At 45.9% G+C, this 21,746-nt stretch overlaps 1 pseudogene across 1 annotated transcript; it reads right to left on the bottom strand.

Annotated features, from left to right (window-relative positions):
• Positions 1 to 255: 255 nt before the first annotated feature.
• LOC308150635 (ATPase MORC2-like) lies at positions 256 to 20,362 on the bottom strand (annotated as a pseudogene). The gene is made up of 23 exons: positions 20,295 to 20,362; positions 18,228 to 18,281; positions 18,020 to 18,054; positions 17,813 to 17,881; positions 9,797 to 9,908; positions 9,453 to 9,578; positions 9,273 to 9,352; positions 9,089 to 9,171; positions 8,857 to 8,942; positions 8,353 to 8,493; positions 8,072 to 8,226; positions 7,807 to 7,935; positions 7,624 to 7,729; positions 7,226 to 7,358; positions 6,942 to 7,028; positions 6,581 to 6,850; positions 5,369 to 5,623; positions 3,563 to 3,620; positions 3,270 to 3,408; positions 3,038 to 3,182; positions 2,094 to 2,187; positions 1,479 to 1,652; positions 256 to 324 (listed from the first exon to the last, which is right to left on the bottom strand). The product of its transcript is annotated as an ATPase MORC2-like (transcript).
• Positions 20,363 to 21,746: the final 1,384 nt, after the last annotated feature.

A 21,746-nucleotide genomic window follows, 5' to 3' on the forward strand; every position in this document is an offset into this window, starting at 1 on the left:
AGAGGATGGAGATGCTAACTTAACAGAAACAGAAAGATAAAGATACTGCAGTTTTATAAAAACAAAACAAACAGAGGTCATCCTCAGATGCTCAGGGAACTGTGCATGTATCGGCCACACCTTTTGCCCCACAAACATGGACACCCTCAGAGTCTAGAATAAAATAGAGTGGAGAGTTGTCTTGCGAGTAAGGAACTGAGTGGAGACTCTTTGTCTGTGTTTGTCTCTGTTCATTCTTCTCTCCTCTTCTCTTTTCTAATCTCCCTCGGTGAGCAAGTCTTCTATGTAAGCGTCCAGTTCATCATCTGTGTTTATGTCAATGTCCTACAGGAGGGAAGGAGAGACATTAGTGTGGTGGGATGTATCTCGGGGGGGGGCGAGGCGGCGTACAGGGATGAGGTAGAGCAACTGAGCAAGCTGTGCAAGGTTAACAACCTGCTACTAAACAAGTCAAAGACCCAGGAATTCATCGTAGACTTCAGGAGGAAAAAGTCCGAGATCCAGCCCCTGCTCATCGACGGAGAGAGCGTGGAGAGAGTCTCAACCCTCCGATTCCTGGGACATCACATGCGGGATGACCTGGCCTGGAAGGACAACACAAAAGGCACCATCAAGAGGGCACAACAGCGGCTATACACCCTGAGATGCCTCAGGAAAGAACACAACAAGCAGGAGATACTGGTGGCCTTCTACCACGGCGCAGTGGAGAGCATCCTCACCTACGGCATCTGCAACTGGTTCCACAGCTGCACAACAGCGGAGAGAAACGCGCTACAGAGAGTCGTGAGAACAGCACAGAAGATCACCGGCGCCCCCCTCCCCTCTCTGGAGGAGCTGTACAACACACGCTGTCTCAGGAGGGCCTCCAAGATCTCCAGGGACCCGACCCACCCTGGGCACGTACACTTTGTCAGGCTGCCCTCGAACAGGAGGTACAGGACCCCGGCCGCTAAGACAAACAGACTGAAGGACTGCTTCTACCACAGGGCCGTCAAGGCCCTGAACACAGAAAAGGCCTAAGTTCTGGGCCCAGGACAGTCCGGACGGATTGTATGGCAGCTAGTGCTGAGGCACAAACATGTACATTTTCAAGCCTGCAAACTGTGACACTTTAAAATAACGTGAAAAAATACTTTTGTGCAATATGACAACCCTAGTTGACTATCTGTGCAGTATAGTACAGTGGATTGTGTACATAGCCTTTATTGATGTAAACCAGCTCCTTACCTTCTTGTGATTTTATGCTTTTATGCTTTTTCTAAAAAAAAAAAAAAAAAAATCCCCTTTCCTAACACCAGGGGAGCCACCCCTCCTAAATTTCGTTGTTTGGTACCTGTACTGTAGCAATGACAAATAAAGTCCATTCCATTCCATTCCATTAGTGTTCAGCGTATGACTGTATATGTGTGTGTGTGTGTGTGTGTGTGTGTGTGTGTGTGTATGTAAGTAAGTCTGAGAGACAGTGTGTGTATAACTACCCCCTGTACTTTCTGTAGCAGAGCTACAATGTTGGTTCGTAGTTTCTGTAGTTTCTCATCGGCCTCCCTCAACTTAGTCTCAGTACTCCACAGCTTTGGCACTGGCATCAGCTCTGCTCTGGTACGAGTTAGCAATGACTGAAGACCCAACTCGTACTGTTGAAAATACTCCTTCTACAGGGACACACAGACAGGATTAGATACAGATACATTATTGCACGCATGCATCTCTTCCATTCGTGATAATCCATCTCTTCTGTTTGCATTCACTTTGCCAAATCAGCTTTGTTTAGCTTCTCCACATGCGTTCCCTCTAACTTCCACTTCTTCAGTATGCTTGCTGTCATCTACCTCGCGAGCGATGGGCAATGATTGTGTGAAGAAATTTGAAGAAACCAAATGAAACTTAAAACTGACCTAGTCGAATTATGAAAACATCCGAGGGATTTTTTCAACCCTTTTTCCATTTGGAACCTCACCTCCATGACACCATGATTTGTCAGATTTTGTCTGCTTTAAGAACCTTGCAGATCAAAGCCCGGAGAGACCAGATTAGATCTCTATAACTGAGGATCACGGTAAGGGTTGTGTGTACAAATCAGCGGTCAGTCTTACCATGGGGAAGGCCACCAGCTCCTCTGCTGTCATACTGTTGACGTCATCTTTTGGGATCCGGAAATCAGTAGGAAAGAAATAACAAAGCAGTGTCCTGGAGACACACCACGCACACACCATCATACAGCAGCAGTTGGAATGGAATGGACTTTATTTGTCATTGCTACAGTACAGGTACCAAACAACGAAATTTAGGAGGGGTGGCTCCCCTGGTGTTTAGGAAAGGAAAAAGAAAACACATTTTAGAAAGAGCATAGATGCATAAAATCACAAGAAGGTAAGGAGCTGGTTTACATCAATAAAGGCTATGTACACAATCCACTGTACTATACTGCACAGATAGTCAACTAGGGTTGTCATATTGCACAAATAAGTATTTTTTCACATTATTTTAAAGTGTCACAGTTTGCAGGCTTGAAAATGTACATGTTTGTGCCTCAGCACTAGCTGCCATACAATCCGTCCGGACTGTCCTGGGCCCAGAACTTAGGCCTTTTCTGTGTTCAGGGCCTTGACGGCCCTGCGGTAGAAGCTGTTCTTCAGTCTGTTTGTCTTAGCGGCCGGGGTCCTGTACCTCCTGTTCGAGGGCAGCTTGACAAAGTGTTCGTGCCCAGGGTGGGTCGGGTCCTTGGAGATCTTGGAGGCCCTCCTGAGACAGCGTGTTTTGTACAGCTCCTCCAGAGAGGGGAGGGGGGCGCCGGTGATCTTCTGTGCTGTTCTCACGACTCTCTGTAGCTCGTTTCTCTCCGCTGTTGTGCAGCTGTGGAACCAGTTGGAGATGCCGAAGGTGAGGATGCTCTCCACTGCGCCGTGGTAGAAGGCCACCAGTATCTCCTGCTTGTTGTGTTGTTTCCTGAGGCATCTCAGGGTGTATAGCCGCTGTTGTGCTAGTTACATCATATCCAAACAATACAGCAATACCAGTGATGACATTGTTAGCTTACCTCATCATGGTGACCAGGCTGTCGGTCACCTCTCGACTGGTTCCTGGTTGGTTGGTGTCAGGTTCCATCCTGCTGTGTGTCAGGGGTCTGAGTGATGGGGGAGGGGGGGCGCATCAACCTCACCTCCTCACTGCCCTTGAACACCCTACAGACACACACAGATGTGTAAGAGAACAGAGAGAATGCATACATATTTATGTATTTATGCCTCTCTCTCTAAGAGTGACCGTACCAGCGATCCTTGGGGGTGGATCTGGGCACGTAGTCAAACTTCACCTTCCAATGAACACTCTGCTTACTGGTCTCTATGGCAACCACTCTGCCGGTGTACCACTCCTTACTCACACGCACCTCCACCAGCAAACCCTTATCTACAGGAGATAATACACATGTACACACATACACAATTTCATTACAGGGACTATGGATGCATTTCAGAGCATAAGCATTTGTGTACATCCCAAGTCCTGTTGTCCCACTGTGTGTTCAACTGTGGAACTCTGTAGACCACCTGGCATCTCTCACCTTTCTGAGCATTCTTCAGATCCTTTGCTGGGTCCTCCCCCTCATCACTATCAGACACCTGAAAGATGCACAACACAATACATGAAAACACAGTACATTTAAAAACGCTCACAACCCAGAATTATACCAGAACCTATCCACTGGACAGTCACTCAGCGTGTCTTGTCAGGAGCTGGTCCTGACCATGTCTGTGTAGAAAACACAGGGATGGAAATAGAAAAGAGACACCAAAATCCAAAGTGAGAAGGAGAGGACCCATTCCATTTAGAGTTGAGACAATTCCATAAAGAGTAGATAGGAAGCCCCGCGGTGGCGTAGCGGTCTAAGCACTAGCCACTAGTGCAAGCTGCCCACCGGGGACTGGGATCGAAGCCAGACCCGGATATGGCCGAGGCACACAGGGAGCGGCATATTGAGCGGCCGCTCCAGAGGGCGGTATAGGACTATTTCCGGACAAGGATCCGTCGCGCAATAGCGCCCCCGGGGTGCCGGAATAACGGTGCTGGGCTCGAGGAGCCAGTCAGCTAGTCTGCCTGGCGATCTCCTCTGGGGCTGCCGGCCACGGGGTCGTGCGGCGGATCCTACGCAATAGGCAGGGGATAATTGGATGCTAGGTTGGGTTCAATTGGATACCAAATTGGGTGAAAAAGGGATAAAATCTGAAAAAAAAAAAAAAAGAGTAGATAGGAGTAGGGCAGGACCCATTCCATTTAGAGTAGAGTTAGGGGAGAAGGACAGGACCCATCACCGACTTGTCATTTCAAGTCAATAAGGAGAGCTGGAGAGAACCCATTCCATATATAGCAGAGTTAGTAGAAGACAGGACCCATTCTACTTAGTAGTTGAGTTAGTTGAGAAGGAGAAGAGCCCTTGGTCTTGGCTGAAGGTGAGGGTTACAGACAGTAGTGAGTACCTTGGTCCTCAGCTGAAGGGTGGGGGGTTTGGTCATGGAGGCTGTAAGGTGTGTGTGTGTGTGTGTGTGTGTGTGTATGTGTGTGTGTACCTTGGCTTTAGCCCCAGGCTGTGGGGTGGGGGTGAGTTTAGGGGTGGAGGAGGGCAATGTTCTGCCAGTCAGGGGCGGTGTCGCAGGGGTCGGCCGGGATGTTGCCATGGTTACACTCTTCTTCTCAGGCTGGGGGAACTTAGTGCTGGCAGGGGGCATGACCACCTACAAGGTCAACAGCAGAGTGGGCCTGATTGCAGCTGCAGTCTTGCTGTTCCACTTCAACGTTGCATGAAGACCTGCACCATGGGGCAGCTGTGGAACTCTAGCCGTCTCTTCATTTGCTATCACTGTTTGAGGACTTGAGAAAGCACCAGCTAGCATACATAGTGGAGTCCACATTCATAATAGAGACTACCCTCCAAGTCACTCTGCTTTAATAGAGGCCTGCTCACTTGTCATGGACTGACGTGCTTTTATATCTCCTTGTCTTTGAAGGACCTCCACTTCTTCTCAGCCAAGGCAGCCTTCTTTTTCTTCTCTCTCTTCTTCTAACACTACTCCATCCTTTTTCCTTTTCATGTGCCCTCATTCATTTACTTCCTCCTTAACGATAGGTCTTTCCATCTTTTGGTCTGTCTATCTGTCTGTCTATACGTGCTAAGCAAGGTTCTTCTTGCCATCACTATAACTCAACTGAAAATGTGATGAATTGACACTGTGAAACAACACAAAACTGAGACTGAATCTGCTGGACAGTTGACTTGACCAGGGTCTTAACAGAGAAAGATGTATGCTCTCAACACACTTGGAAGTCTGAGAAGTAGTTTAGTGTGTGTATATGTATGTGCGTGCATACATACCTCTGTCACCTTGCCCCGTTTGGCTGGAGATGCCTTCTCAACAGCTTTACCACGATTCCCAACTGCCGATGCTATCTTGGATTTCTTGAGCTGTGGTTCCTCTTCCTCACTATCTTCTTCTTCTTCCTCTTCTTCCTCCTCCTCCTCTTCCTCCTCCTCCTCCTCTTCTTCCTCACTCTCTTCCTGCTCTATCACTCTCTTGCGTTGGCTGCTAGCAGGTGTGGTTGGTTTGGCAGGAGAGGATTTGGCTGGAGTCTGCAGAGAGACCATACCATACCATACATACAGAGAGACCTTACTACCATAACTGCTTTCTGGGGATGGGACAGAATAACCGATTATTTGTTCCTGATGGTCAGTCGATTTTTTACATTTTCCCAAATAAACGCAAATTAAACGGACAGAACTAATGTTGGTTCTGAAGCACTATTTTATTTTTAAAATATATATTAATCACGCACAGAAAAGTAATCTCAGCCAGTACGCATGTGCACACACGCCACAGAGAGATCGTTAGTAATTTAGCAGTCGTTATGGTGAACACAGATAAACTAGAGCTTGAAGTTCCTCTAGCTTCCCTTAAATCTCCTTTTTGGGAAAACTACGGTTTCTCGGTTACCTACAATGACGATGGACAAAGACAGGTGGATCGGACCAAAGCTATATGCCGGCATTGTTCAACTGTGATCGGGTATGTAGCTGGCTGTACGTCGAACTTGTTCACTCATTTGAGTCGGCATCACCCGAATGTGAACATCACAGGTACAAGAAAAAACTGAGTGAAGTGGAAACCAGCTGTGGCATTTACGCTACCTATTTAGACCAGGCCACAACAAAGGCCATAGGTGTTTTTATAGCAGCAGACAATACTCTGTTGTCAGAACACAGGTTTTAAACACATGTTGAAAGTGAAAATCAAGTCTTGTTACGTAGTTCCCGCTCGTCCGCATTTCAGCCAGCAAATCATACCAGCCCTTTATAAACAAGCACAAACTACAGTTGACCATGACTTATCCATGGCATCTGCTATCACTCTCACAACCTATGGGTGGACATTTAACTATCTACATATATGTTGTTATGTTTTGTGAATTTTTCAATTTCATGGATCTTACTGTTCACCTAGCCAACACTTTTGGTTGAAGTATAAACCAAATAGTCACAAAAACAAACCCTGACCCAGCAAGCTGATGAATTCCACCACACACTTACCCGTGAGCTGCGGCTGGGTGGAGGGGGCTTGGCAGGGGTCTTGGCAGGTGCTTTGGGGGTGGGTTTTGCAGCTGGGGGTGGGAGCTTTGTTGCAGCTCTGGCTTTAGATAGGTCAGCTTTGGGAGCAGGGGGTGGAGAGGGAGCTGCAGCAGCAGTCCGGACATTAGTGGGTTTGCGGCTGAAGGATGGAGGGAAGTTTTTTTTTTTTTTGAGGACGGCGGGTAAGGGGGGAGAGCGGGGGCGTGTCACTCGCTCTGACGACCTGGTTGCCTAGGAGACCCAGAGAACAGGAGATTGATATATGTATATATTATATTATATTTAGAAAGCAAGAGAGAGAGTATGTACCAGTGTGAGGTACCTGAGAAGAGTTCTCTGTGTTAGGTCTCAAGCTGACATCCAAAGGTAACTTCCGCACATATGCTGAAGACCTGATAGTACTAGTTTTCTGAGGACACGAGGACGGACGGACACACAGACACACACAGACACACACAGACACAGACACACACACCAATTAGGGGGTGCAGATTTACGCCATTCATCAAAAACAGTTTGGGCTCAAGTCTATTTACGTAATCAACAAACATGAGAAAGTTCCCCTCTGAAAAAGGAGTGTGCATGTTTATGTAACTGTGTGTCTACCTGAAGTGCCTGTAGTTTCTCCTGCTGTTGTTTGATCTTATCTGTGAGCTCTTTTTGTTTGTCCTCAGTTGTCTGCTTGTCCTTCTTTAGAACTCCATACGGTACATTCTGCTTTTGCTCAGCCGCATCACACCTAAAACACCAGAACGCACACACACACACACACACACACACAATGATGCCAATAGTTCCATCATATCAGTAGCGCATACACATAGTGTCACCTTCTTAAAATAATGGCTTACATCATATTTCTAAAGTGTTGCAAAAGTCTGAATAAACTGAACCAAATCTAGAATATATGATATTTAGGCAAAAACATAATTTTCCTCAAAAGTGACTTAAGCCATTATTTTAAGAAGGTGACTATATGTAATAGTGGGTGTCTCTCTGTGTACCTATCCTGGGTGCTGTCAGGGTTCATCAGACACACCCATCTGTCTGGATATCGTTTATCCACTGCATCCATTTGGAATGGCAGAGTCCTCCACTTTAAACACTTATCTGTAGGGGATGGAGAGAAGGAGATCAGTGTCTTTGTATATGTGCTGAAAGTTACTGTGTGCGTGAGTGCAACTTACCACACTGTATAGTGAGTGGTATCTCCATGGCACGGCGTCTCTTGTACCTCTGCTCTGAGGAGGGGGTCGAGGACCAGCTGGCAGACAGGTACCCAAACTCATCCCAAAACTTAACAATGCCCTTCTGAGCTACAACACACACACACACACACACACACACACACACACACACACACACACACAACAAAACACAGAAACAATTTGAACCATTCTATAGTGGTTAAGGGGTTGTGTCAGTGTAACTCTGCTGTTGCGTGAGTCTCACCGATGTTGCTATCCTTCCAGTACTGGGCTAAGTGTTCTCCCATGGCTTTCAGAAGATGTCGGTACTCTTTAGCATCTGCAAAGTCCTGCTTGTTGTGAGTGGGCTCCAGAACCAGGTAGGGAACATCCACAACCCCCACCACACCTCCACACGCCCTGACATACATACAGAGAAATACGCATTTATAGTTGATAGTAGAGTTAAGCATTAAGAGTCCACAGTTAGCATACTTCCTCTTCAGTTACATACTGTACGTGTGTGTGTGTGTGTGTGTGACTCACATTCCTCCCTCCAGTTGAGGCCCTGTTTTTTCGTATAGTTTGATGAGGCGAGAGCAGTTATACACAAACATCCCATCCAGGTCCCTCTGCCCGATGTTCACCCCAAAGATAAAACTCAGCTCCTTAGGCTCCTTTAATGCTCTGAGGGGGGTTGAGAAAGAGAAGCGTTGGGAAGAGGGGTGGAGAGAGAGAGAGAGAGAAAGAGAGAGAGAGAGAGAGAAGTAGGGATGTGTACGTTTTATAGTTGTAACTAGCTTAATTTTATTTGTTTATTTATAAGGTAGACTGACTTCTGTAAATAAATAAACCCTTGCATTTAAACAATTGCTTTTATTGTCTTCACGACTGCCAATGGCCCCTGGCCTGAGCTAGATTACTCTTCCTGCTACGACAGGTGAATTTATGATTCACTTGCTTAGTCAAATGTATCGATTATAAGTCCCTTTGGAATAAGGTGTCTGCTAAATGCCAAAAATGTAAATGTAAATGATCGTCTCGACTGACTTCTGTTTGGTCTCCTGGATCTTCCTCTTCATCTCGGCATCTCCACGAAGCATCAAGGCCAACTCCTGGGCTTTCCTCAGCATGGCCTGGGGAAGAGGACCGGGCATGATATTGCAAGTGGGTTGCAAGATATTGCCATGTTTATAGAATTAAGAAAGAACAATAACTTCCATGCAACAATGTGATGGTTCGTTTTGTATGTGTGTGTGTGTGTGTGTGTGTGTGTTCTTACCCGTGCATCTCTGGACAGGTCATCGCCATGTTTGGCCTCCAGAGCTAAACTCTTACTCACCGCCTCGCGAGCCTTCTCGTCAGCTGAAAGACACATACACGCATTCAGCCAAACAGCACAGGTGGTTTAAGTGTGTAGAAAAGGGTTCTGAGAGTTAAAATAGTTATTTAGAATGGAGACTCACCGATCTTAGCAAGGTGGTCAGCCTTCTTCACTTCCTGCTCAGCACGGGTTTTGAAGCGAGTTGACGTGTACTTATACACCCTGATGACACACAGACACAGTTGTTGTATAGACTGTATAGAGTGCACCTGGATTTCTATGAGGTGCACGAAGACCTCTTTGTGAAGTGTGTGTGTGTTACCTAGGTTTATAAAGGCAGCAGGACATTCTCTTGGTCCTGACTTTGTGTCCTTGAATGAAGATCCTCATGCGTGGGTCAATGTACAGAACAGCTGCGTATGCTCGGAATGATCGCCGCTCTGGCTTACTGTGGGGATGGAAGTGATGCTATCACTACACACACATAGTCTTGATCACTACCTTAAGTACAGGTTAGTCATGCACATTTACAGTACAAATGTTTATCCAAAATATATATTTTCCCCCCTCATGTTTATGTCCCCCCCCCCCCCCCCTCATGCTATCATGCACGCATGAAAACACACACACACACACACACACACACACACACACACTAATACTCACACTCCCTCTGCTGGAGTCCCAGCCATCAGAAGATCCTGGTAGTCTGTCTCTACATCCAACTCTGGTTCTCTAGTATCCATCAGCTTCAGATTATAGATGATCACCAGAGTACCTACACACAAATGACTGCTGTTAAAACACACAGCTGCCCCCCAAATGCTTAAAGGACAATCTCCATCTTACTGAGTCCTAACCTCATCGCCTGACAGAGGAGTCACTCATAGGGCTTTCACATCGACAAAGAACTGTTCCGGTTCACGTTCGTGTTCGGGAACCTCCGAACCTTGATGCTGTCTGGCGAACCAGCCCGCGTTCATACCAGTGTAACCAGAACCATCCGCGTCATCAACGATGGGTGATGAAGGGGCAGGATAAACAAAAATGTCACAACTAGATGGCGGCTACTTCACTGGAAATTAGGATAATATCTTCCACTACAGTATCTGAAATAAACACTATTTTCTATGAAACGAAACAAAAGACACTTTCTACACGCGTTCTCTTACTAATCAGCTGCTCCATTACTGGAATAGAAATGGCTTACGAAATTTGCGTTCGCTTGTGTGAGTGTGTGTGTTTGCTGAGCATGTGAGGAAGATAGAGAGAATGATGAAACTTTTGATAATTGTTTTGATCACTAATGATTAGATTTAGATTAGATTCCATTTTGTCTCCTTCCTTCTTGCTGGTCTTTGCAGCCTAGAATATGACACACCTACTGACGACGTGACTGTCCTACGTTTTGGTTCCCGCTTGAGAACCACTATTTTCAGATTCCCGCTGCGAACCAACTTTTCAGTTTCGGTCTGAACGCGGCGGCCGGTTCCAGACTTGGTTTGCAAATGCAAACCGAAACGGTTCTTTGCCGGTGTGAGGGAAGATAACCAGCATTATTGTATAGGCCATACACACTGAATGGAATAGGTATAAACAACAGAAACTAGTGAAATCATGGCCCTATTGGATACACCTCTCCAGTCCTTTCAGATCTACATAAAGTGCCTGGATGCTAGGAGTCCATTTGGGATTCAACAAAAGACATCCTACACTTTATTGCCAGATTAAACCACTACAGCTGACCCCTGACCTCATCCAGCCCCTCCTCTTCATGGAATGTTCTAGACAGGAACAGGCAGGTGAGTGTGTTCTCCTTCTTAGTGAACAAGATGAAGTCCTTCCCAATACGCATGGAGCCCATGTAGAGAAAGAGCCAGCGATTAGCATGGTTCAATGCTGCATTGACTTGTTAGACTAACCCTACCATGAGACATGCTAGTGTCACGGCCAGGCTCATGACCATGACAAAAACGGGAGACACACACACGATCTTAGTAAGTAATGATAAGAAAATGTTTATTGTAAACTAAATGAGGCCTATATAACAATAATAAGATGAGGTGTGGTAGTCAGTAAATCAGTGGTGTAATGTGAGTGTAGTGGAAAGTGGTGAGGTGAGTGTTGCATGGTGTGAAACAAGGAACAAACTAAATATAATAAAGAATAATGGTGCCTAGAAGGGGGCCTCAATACTGAGGCCTGCATAGATCTTTTATGCCCTGGATCCTGGAACCAGGTGGGGCACAATCAGCTGTCCACCAGCTGACCTGCATTCTGCTGATTAGTAACCCTGTCCAGCAGGAGTACTCTCTGCAGACAGGGAAACAGATGTTTATTACAGGCCAGGACACAATATGGGGCCAGGGCCGTCACACCCCCTCCCATAGAAACAGGGTCCCCAAGGGAACACTGAACAACAGGGAAACACACCACAGTAAAATAATATATAAACGAACAAACCCAGATCACCTGTATTCAGGACCAACCACCATTACTCCAACCTCGGCAACAGGTACCTATGAAGCCATAATTAAGAGGAGCAGGAACAGTAGAAGGGTAAAAACAGGAAATTAGTTAACACAAAAACAATTTTAACAAGGGGCCCTGGACAATGCATCTGCCACTACATTGTCCTTCCCTTTTATGTGACGTATGTCCAGAGTATACGATTGTAAAAATAATGACCAGCGAATCAGTCTCTGGTTAGGGCACTTTAAAGAATTGAGAAAGATCAACGGATTGTGATCCGTGAAGACTACCAATGGAGCGAGACCGGACATAATGTACACATCAAAATGATGGAGAGCCCAGACCAAGGCAAGGGCTTCCTTTTCAATCACTGAGTAATTGAGCTGACAAGAGTTGAACTTTTTTGAAAAAAAACTAACAGGTCTGTCAATGCCAAATTCATCGGTCTGTAGAAGCACCGCCCCTGCTCCCACGTGACTGGCATCGACCTGTAACTTGAAGGGTTCATCCATAAGAGGAGCAGCCAACACTGGAGCAGCACAAAGAGCTCTAACATTAACAAAGGCCTGTTGACATTCTGTACTCCAAACATACATTGCGTCACCTCTCAGGAGGTTAGTAAGTGGAGTGACTACCGTTGAAAAATTGCGACAGAAGCTGCGATAATAGCCTACTAGCCCTAAGAAACGCTGCAGCTCTTTCTTAGTGGTAGGTCTGGGGTACTGCTCTATAGCCTGCACCTTAGCCTGGACCAGAGAGACTTTACCATGACCAACCACTCGACCGAGGTACCTCACCGATGCCCTGGCAAACTCACACTTTGCCAGGTTGACGGTGAGGCACGCACCAGCCAAGCGGTCGAACAAGGCACGCACACGCTGAAGATGGGTGGACCACGAGTCAGAATAGATGACGACGTCGTCTAGATATACAGCGCACCCCTCCAAACCACCTACAACCATGTTCATCAGCCGTTGGAATGTGGCTGGAGCATTTCTAAGACCGAAGGGCATGACAGTATACTCATAAAGACCAGAGGGGGTTATAAACGCCGATATTTCACGAGCCCTCTTGGATAAAGGCACCTGCCAAAATCCTTTGAGCAAGTCAAATTTGCTAATAAACTTAGCGGAGGCTACTTGGTCAATACAATCTTCCATCCTGGGAAGAGGATACGAATCTGGCTTTGTCACACTATTCACTTTGCGGAAGTCTGTACAAAACCGCAGTGTGTGATCAGGCTTTGGAACTGTGAGACACGGGGACGCCCAGCTGGACGAGGTAGGCACTGCAATACCAGTCTCAAGCATATACCTGATCTCGGAGTCCACGTGTTTACGTTTGTCAGGACTAACTCTATAAAAACGCTGTCTGATAGGTGAAGCATCCCCTACATCTATATCGTGTTCGATTAAGGGAGTCTGCGTGGGAGTGTCACCAAAAATGGATGGATAATCCTTAACAAGATGCAGCAGTTGGGTACGTTCAACCTCTGTTAAATGCCCCAACGAGCTCCCAAGATCACGAAGGGACTCTGAATTTTTCAATCTTCCAGTCAACAACTCCTGGCCGGGACTGGATAGGCCATCCTCCTCAGGCTCTGCCACCACCTGAGGGGAATCCCCTACTGTACTGGCTACACACGCCGGACGAACAGGAACTGACGCCTGCTCCACAGAATCAGACACACGGTCATAATACGGTTTCAATAAATTAATGTGGCAGAGCTGATTAGGCTTCCTACGCAAAGGTGTAGCAATCAGGTAATTAAGATCAGACACTTGCTTTACTACAGTATGTGGACCAGTAAATTTAGCACAAAAGGGGGAATCAACCATGGGCAAGAGTGCCAGAACCTGATCACCCGGGCTAAACTTCCGTGGCTCAGTTCGGCGGTCATAAAGGCGTTTCATTTTCTTTTGTGCACTAGCTAGTTTTTCTTTTGCCAGCTCACCGGCTTCATAAAGCCTATGCTTAAAGCCGAGTACGTAACTAAGCAAGTTTTTTGGTGGTTCGGACTCTTTCCAATCATCTTGGATAACGGCCAAGGGGCCACGTACTGTGTGTCCGAACACCAGATCATTGGGACTAAAACCCGTACTTTCCTGGCTCACCTCCCTGGCGGCTAACATCATCCAAGGAAGCCCCTCCTCCCAATCTCCGTCCAGCTCAGTACAGTAGGCGCGCAACAAAGATTTCAAAGTTGCATGGAATCGCTCCAATGCGCCCTGGCTCTGCGCATGATAGGCTGACGCCCTGTTGTGCTTAACGCGCAGCTGTTTCAGGACCTGAGCGAACAGATGGGAAGAGAAATTAGAACCCTGGTCAGACTGGATGATTTTTGGTATGCCAAAGATTGAAATGAACTGAGTCAAGGCACGGACTACAGACTTGGTGGTGATATTGCGTAAGGGATAAGCTGCAGGATACCTGGTAGCCTGGCACATAACTGTCAGCAAATACTTAGCCCCAGTACGAGACGGAGGGAGGGGACCTACACAATCAATAATGAGATGGTCAAACGGTTGACTGGTTGCCTGAATCGGACTCAATGGAGCCGGTGTAATGCTCTGATTCGGCTTTCCTGTCAACTGACATGTATGACATGTTTTTACATAGGCTGCCACATCCCTCTTAAGGCGAGGCCAAACGAAGTAACGGAGGATGCGATCATAGGTCTTAGAAACTCCTAGGTGTCCACCCTCATCATGTGACACCTGCAGAACCAAGCTGCGATACTTGGAGGGCACAACAATTTGGTAAATGGGGTCTCCCACAAACTCAACGCCATGGGGAACCCACTTCCTCACCAATACCTCATTGTGAATGAAATAGGCATGGGCGCTGTTCCTCACCCCCCCAGCAGGGAGAGCTCCCTCAAACAGCTCTTTCAGACTTGGATCTGCCCGCTGCTCTCTCACCAGTTCACTGTGAGGGACAGACAGGGGAAAATCAGACAGTGATATCACATGCTCCACATCATCCACCATTTTGTCAGGGTCAGGCGTGGCACGGCTCATGGCACGAGTTACGGCACACGCAGTGAACACCTCAGGAAACTCCCGTTCACTTTCATCAGGCTTGCTTTTAAATACTGGCACAGACGTAACCACCACAGGTGGCGCCACATCTGCCCACACTCGTGCACCAACCAAGCCATTACCCATGATCATGGTCACCCCCTCACAGGGCAACGCTGGGCGCACACCCACAGTCATCTCACCCTGAAACAAATCAGATGAAAGAATTATTCTGTGCAGAGGAACATGCAATACAGCCAAACCCATACCACGAATGGGAATGGAGTCACCTGTGTCAGAGGCATCAGAAAATGGCAAAGCAGAAGCTAAAATAAACGAATCAAATGCCCCAGTATCCCGTAAAATGTTTACTGGGACCTTCTCATCCCCACCGACGAGGGACACCAAACCATCTGTAAGGAATGGCAAGTAAGATTCAAGGTCAGAGGATTGTGGAGACTCAACATGTGTAGAGCGCACCTGGGACAGCGAATCACAGGCTTGGGCAGCAGACTTAACCCGCTGCACCACCGGCGCCGCGCAACCAGCCCCTTTAGCCCCATCCCCATGAGACACTGGAGCCCAAGGCTTACCTCTAGACTTTAAAGCATAGCATTCAGATTTAACATGCCCCTTTTTATGGCAGTGACTGCACACTTTCTCATAACTCCTTGAACTATTCTGATTCTCATAACTCCTTGAACTATTCTGATTCTCATAACTCCTTGAACTATTCTGACCTCTACGACCAAAATCAGTTGCAACTGACTGACCAGCAGGTGGCATATCAAAACCAAAGGTACTCCTCTGAAACCCAGACTCTGGCACATAAGCGCGAGACTCACCAAACATGCGCGGCTCTCCAAACTTACCCCTGCTATGAGTCAATGTAAAATCATCTGCCAACGCAGCAGCTTCAGCAGGAGTAGTCACCTGCTTTTCACTAATATAGGTGGCTATATTCTGGGGAATAGCATTTTTAAATTGCTCCAGTACAATCAGATCACACAAATCATCAAAATCATCTACATCAGACGCCTTGCACCAGCGATTGAAATGCAAAACTAATTCTCTTGTAAACTCAAGATGTGTCTGACTCTTGTTTCTCCTCCAATTCCTAAATTTCTGTCTGTAGGCCTCCGGAACCTGTTCATAAGATTTAAGCACTGCAGACTTCACTTTCTCATAAATCAGAGAATCCTCACGGCTCAGGGACGAATATGCCAACTGTGCTCGACCTGTAAAAACACATTGTAACATGAGGGTGCGTTCAGCATCTGGCCAACCACGAGTGTCAGCGACACGCTCAAACAACGAAAAAAACAAGTCAGGATCCCTTTCATTAAATTTAGGTAAAAGTTTCAAGTTTCCTGCTATATCAAATAAGCCTCTATTTGCTCCCCTGGAAGCAAAAGAACCCCCACTACTTAAGACTTCACTACTGATTTTACCGCCTTCAATCAAATTCAACCTATGTCTCTCTAACTCCACAGTTTGCATTTGGATTTCACATTTCATTTTCTCAAGTGCAAATTCCTGGTCTAATCTCAGTTTGAGCAATTCTTTTTCCTGGTCAAATGTAAAAGGGTGCTTAGCAACAGGCGAAGATGAACCCTTGACAGGCTGTGGCAAAATTGCCATCTCGACCAGTTTCGACTCTAAACATGCCCTAAGCTCATGTTTCTTTTGTTCTACCACCGCTACATCATAATGTTTTGCAACCAATAACAATTGAGCTTTAGTAAAACGGTACAATAAGTCATAGGATGGAGCTGCTATAAACCCCTCTACTCCAGACATTTTTATTTAATTAAATCACAATATTAAGTACAGGACAATGTAGGCCTATGGACCCAAGATGACGTATACACTGACAACTCAGCGCGCATCAGAGGAAATTGACAACCTCGCAACGGAGCATGCCCCTATCTGACTGCCTACCCCAGGACCTGACTGAGTAAGCTCAACCCTAGTCTTCATGCGTTAGCGGGAGGATCTTTAAACACTAACTCGTCAGCCCGGTTAGACCCCCAGCAAGCTGGTCGCCCACCTGACAGCTAAGAATGTGTCCCCGAGACAATTGCTCTAGCCGCCGTACCGCAACACTACAGAAAAACGCTCAGCCAGACTCAAAGGAGAGAGACCGTAAGCCTACCAGGGCAGCCCCGTAGCCTACATGTGCGCAACTGACAGCCAATTGTATACACCCTCTTGCCCCAATAGAAAAAAAAACTATCTAAGCACCATTACAAACAAAACGATCGCGCAGATCAATTAACAATAGGCTATTATATACAAAAATGCGATAAGTGTGTCTCCAAAATGCTTAATATGCCACTCAAGGCTTTCAAAAAAAACACCCGCAGGCGATAATTTTGAACTGGTGGGGAATTGACTACGACACCAGTTTGCAGTTCATTCACCAAAATCTCTGCCTAGGCTACTAACAGAGACACGCGCTTATTAACTTAACAAGGCACCCCCTGTCAATCAAGGCAACAAGCCATGGGAGTCGCACCACAAGTAATGAACCACAATGTTTTAACCATCAATTAAGCAAAAAAGTCAAACGACCGGGTAGAATTCAATAGAAAAAAAACAATATTTTACTTACCAAAAGGTGATCAAAATAATGCTAGAAAAACGAAAACGGACGGAGCCCCCAATTTGTCACGGCCAGGCTCATGACCATGACAAAAACGGGAGACACACACACGATCTTAGTAAGTAATGATAAGAAAATGTTTATTGTAAACTAAATGAGGCCTATATAACAATAATAAGATGAGGTGTGGTAGTCAGTAAATCAGTGGTGTAATGTGAGTGTAGTGGAAAGTGGTGAGGTGAGTGTTGCATGGTGTGAAACAAGGAACAAACTAAATATAATAAAGAATAATGGTGCCTAGAAGGGGGCCTCAATACTGAGGCCTGCATAGATCTTTTATGCCCTGGATCCTGGAACCAGGTGGGGCACAATCAGCTGTCCACCAGCTGACCTGCATTCTGCTGATTAGTAACCCTGTCCAGCAGGAGTACTCTCTGCAGACAGGGAAACAGATGTTTATTACAGGCCAGGACACAATATGGGGCCAGGGCCGTCACACTAGTATAACTTGGACCTCAGTCTCTGTTAGTTAGAGCCCTGTTATTGTAAGTCATTGTATATGAGTGACATCAGTGTAGCACTCACTGGGATCCATTCCTGTCCCATCGTCTAGGAAACTGAGCATGTAGCCTCCACCGAGGTCTTGTCTCTTCTCTGTCAGCCAGGGGAGGTGCAATACAGGTTAGAACATGATGGTAGATGTGTGTTGGAGTCGGAGAGTGTGTGTGTGTGTGTGTGTGTGTGTGTGTGTGTGTGTGTGTATATATATATATATGTGTGTGCATGGCGTACCTGTGTAAATGTCGATCCGGGTTGCATTTGCATCCCTGTAGGATAGATGATCGACAGGTGTATGACCGATCAGGGTAAACATAACCTGACTCTGCTAAGTTTTATTTTAAGTGATTTAGCAGCACATATACATAGTGAGAACAGTGTTGTGTATCGTTAATAAAAGAGTCATTAAACTCAAGGCCTTAGCAATTGACATTATTAGTACCTGGAGTTGTCCACCAGCTCAGCCAGAGCTCCAAATAGAAACTCGTGGGTTGTCCTGGAAACATACAACAACCAGTCAATTCAATTGAACATTTATTTAAGTGGCAAAGAAAGTCTGGGTAGAGGCGGGCAAGTAGTATGAAATGATTATGGGTGGTGGTAAGGGATAGCGGGAGCGACTGATTGTGTACTGTGATGGTTGGCTCTAAATCAGTGGGTAGGACCCAGGGGTCCAGTAGTAAGAAAATGAAGATCAACACTCCTGAATGACTGTTACAAAAATTGTTGCGGAAAATGGCGTCATATGATAAATCACATCTGCACTTTTTCTTAAGCCTGTATATCATCACCTTCTTAAAATAATGGCGTACGTCATATTTTCAAGTTGAGAAAAACTGAACCAAATATAGAATATATGATATTTAGACAAAAACATCATTCTCCTCAAAAGTGACATAAGCCATTATTTTAAGAAGTTGACAATATATTTTTAAGATGTGCTAAGCCTACAACCTTTTCTTACTCCAAAATCTTCCTCATAAAGTAGTAACATCACGCCATCCATCCATCAACAGGCTTCAGTGTACATTGTAATTTACTGTGGAAAGTCATCACACAGCATCTTCCTTAATTTACTACTTAGTCATCCTCATTTGGACTTACATGTCTCCAGGGAGTGACGTTCCAGCACAATAGTAAAGCCAACACTGCTGCAATCATCACCCTTTGACCTCCTCCGCAGAGACCGGTGGGTATTGACCCTCCATCTTCTGCTCGCAGTAGTAGGCCTACTTGTTGCCGAGCGTATTTGGGTTGACAAAGCACCAGAGAAGCCAACACTGTCTAGCTGATACACGTCTGCTACACAGCGGCTGGCTGAGATTCCCAGCACAAATAAGAAGCATTTGGGTTCTCTGTGTGCTCTCTCAATCGAGGTATCTACAAAGCTCAGAGTTTAATTCATCTGCTTGTGATTAAAACAACTTTCTCTTGTGCAGTTTGATAATTATAATTCTCATAATTCTAATTATGCTCTCATAACATCTGACTGATTTGAAGACAAACATTTAGCTGTCTCTCTCAGCATTGACACCTTGAATATCAGCAGCAAGTCTCAACTGATTCCCAGGAGCACTGCTTCCCTCTCCTGCGAACGTGGAGTTGTTTCAACTTTGCGAGGGGCTTCCTCTCCTGTGCATACTGGGGCTTCATTGACATTCCTCTGGGTTCCCCTGTCCTCCCCAAAAAGTCTCATCTGGCCCGTCAGACCTCTTCCTCCCATTACATTTAACATACTCTAGTATTTTCTCTACCTGGCCTCTATGGTGAATCTGAATCCTAATCTTGTTTTGTAAGCCACAGCAGCTATAGAAAGAGAATCTCATGTCTGGCTGTCACATAGCAGTGACCTTGGAACATCAGCACCAAATCATATAACATCCCAGCGGTTCACAGGGGTTTTAAACAGGTGTTGCTCAGTTTTATGTACTCAATCAATGTTCCGTAGCAGTCAACGTCATTCCTCCTGACCCCCCCCCCCCCCCATCCTTCCATTGTCTTCAGACTCAGTGGTGCCCAGAAAGCAGGTTTCATATAGTCATCCATAGTGTCTATTCTAACTTAGCTTTTAAACTGTGTTGGAGCCCCTACGATTCTGGATTACACTGATAAGACAGTGAAGCCCTGGGCTCAGGAGACCACTAGTGAGTGGCTTCATCTCAAAATCCACCAGCATACAAATGGTTCATGTAACATGTTCAGAGCTCTGATACAGAGCTCTGGATACAGTACCACCACACCCCAAAGAGCCATTGCTTTTTGGTCAGGCTGCATTTGTAAATAAGAATTTGTTCTTACATGTTTGCCTGGTTAAATAAAGGTTAAATAAAAAATAAAATAAAAAAACCTGACTGCAGTCATTAGTAAACAGTTATTCCATAGGCCTAGAAAACCTTCAAAACATAAGTCGGCATGTTGGGCAAAGTGAACATTGGTGGCGTGAGAATTGGTCTGGGTGTGATGCATGTGTGGTATGTATTGGGTGTATTTTCCCCAAGATGGTACTTACGAGTTGGTGTGTAGATACTCAAAGGTGAGCTGAGCCCTATTCAGGCTGCTGTAGTTAGAGTAGGCCATTACCACTCACTAAAACTACTACTTCCTGGTCTTCTTTCTGACTTCCTTTCAGTCCAGTGGAGTGGATCTATTCATGAGAACCTACACAATCACAACAGTACACTGGTTTAAAAATGAACAAAAAATAAACGTATCTGGATGGGGGAAAAAACAATGACCTGAAATAAGGTGTGATCATGCAGAGCATAACACATAGAGAGGAAACAACTCAATCATTGATTAACCCCTAATGGTTGACATAGCCTACTCGCTGCAGCCGTGTCTACATCGGGCATTATATTATAGGCTTTTTCTTAAGACTGCTTAGGTCTACTCTCAAACGTCCTCAGCCACAGCACCACGCGCCAGGTGAACCGCTTCACTTTCAAAGCAAGACTCCCAAAAGACAATCCTCTGAAACGGTTCTGTATCATTCCAAAGGGTTCATCTTGACGTCGTTTTATGACTTAAGTATGGATGAGGAAGTAGAAGAAGAAGAGACTGTTCTGTCATACTATGTTCTGTCAACGTTGGCAGGCAGTAACGTCCAGTCAAGTCTTCGATAAAACGGTTGGTACACTGATTACAAAGCTAATAACTAGCTAACTAGCAGTAATATCCCAAAACCCACCTAACATTCTGATTACATAGCTACATCCTCATGTAGCTTACCTAGTCGTAGTAAACACCTGTAAAGGCCCGGTTAGGAAGTATTTATCTACTTTAGCAAACCGTTTAAAACGCCAGCGAGTTCAGATAGAGTTACGGTCAAATGCGCCGATCCCAGCTCGTGAGAGCGCCGGAACGCACACTAGGTGCAACGTCATAAAGTGACCCAAGTCATTTGATTGGACAAGAGGCATTCCATGAGTGGTGATCAGATTTTCAGAGCGTATTTACGAACGCAGCCTCGGTTTTCTCTGTTTTGAAATGATCGCTGGTAGCATTTCCCCGTTGACATCATGGTGTCAAGTAATGTATAAATAAATGTGCTGAATTGATATTGAGATTGAGATTGAGATAACGTTTATTGCCACTATGCATTACACATATAGGAATTTGCTTCGTCACCACAGCAAGTGCGTTTATACTTTTTTTTCACATATCAAAAAACAGGACAACACAACAACAACACAGGACAGACAACAGTGCATTGGATAGTGCGGTATAAAGTAAAGTGCAGTGCAGAGTTTTTTACAGTGAGTCCAGTTCAGTCCTGGGCAGACTTGGGGGTGGGGGGGGGGGAAGCCAGAGTCATTTAACAGCCTGGCGGCTGAGGGGTAGAAGCTGAGCCTGTGGCGGGCCTTCAGTGCCTTAGGCAGCCGCAACCTTCTTCCAGAGGGAAGCAGGGTGAGGAGGCCGTGGCCGGGGTGGAAGGGGTCTGCCATGATCTTCCTTGCCCTCC

This window comes from Nansenia antarctica (assembly GCF_963989245.1).
Source record: "Nansenia antarctica genome assembly, chromosome: 2".
Classification (NCBI taxonomy): Eukaryota; Metazoa; Chordata; class Actinopteri; order Argentiniformes; family Microstomatidae; genus Nansenia; species Nansenia antarctica.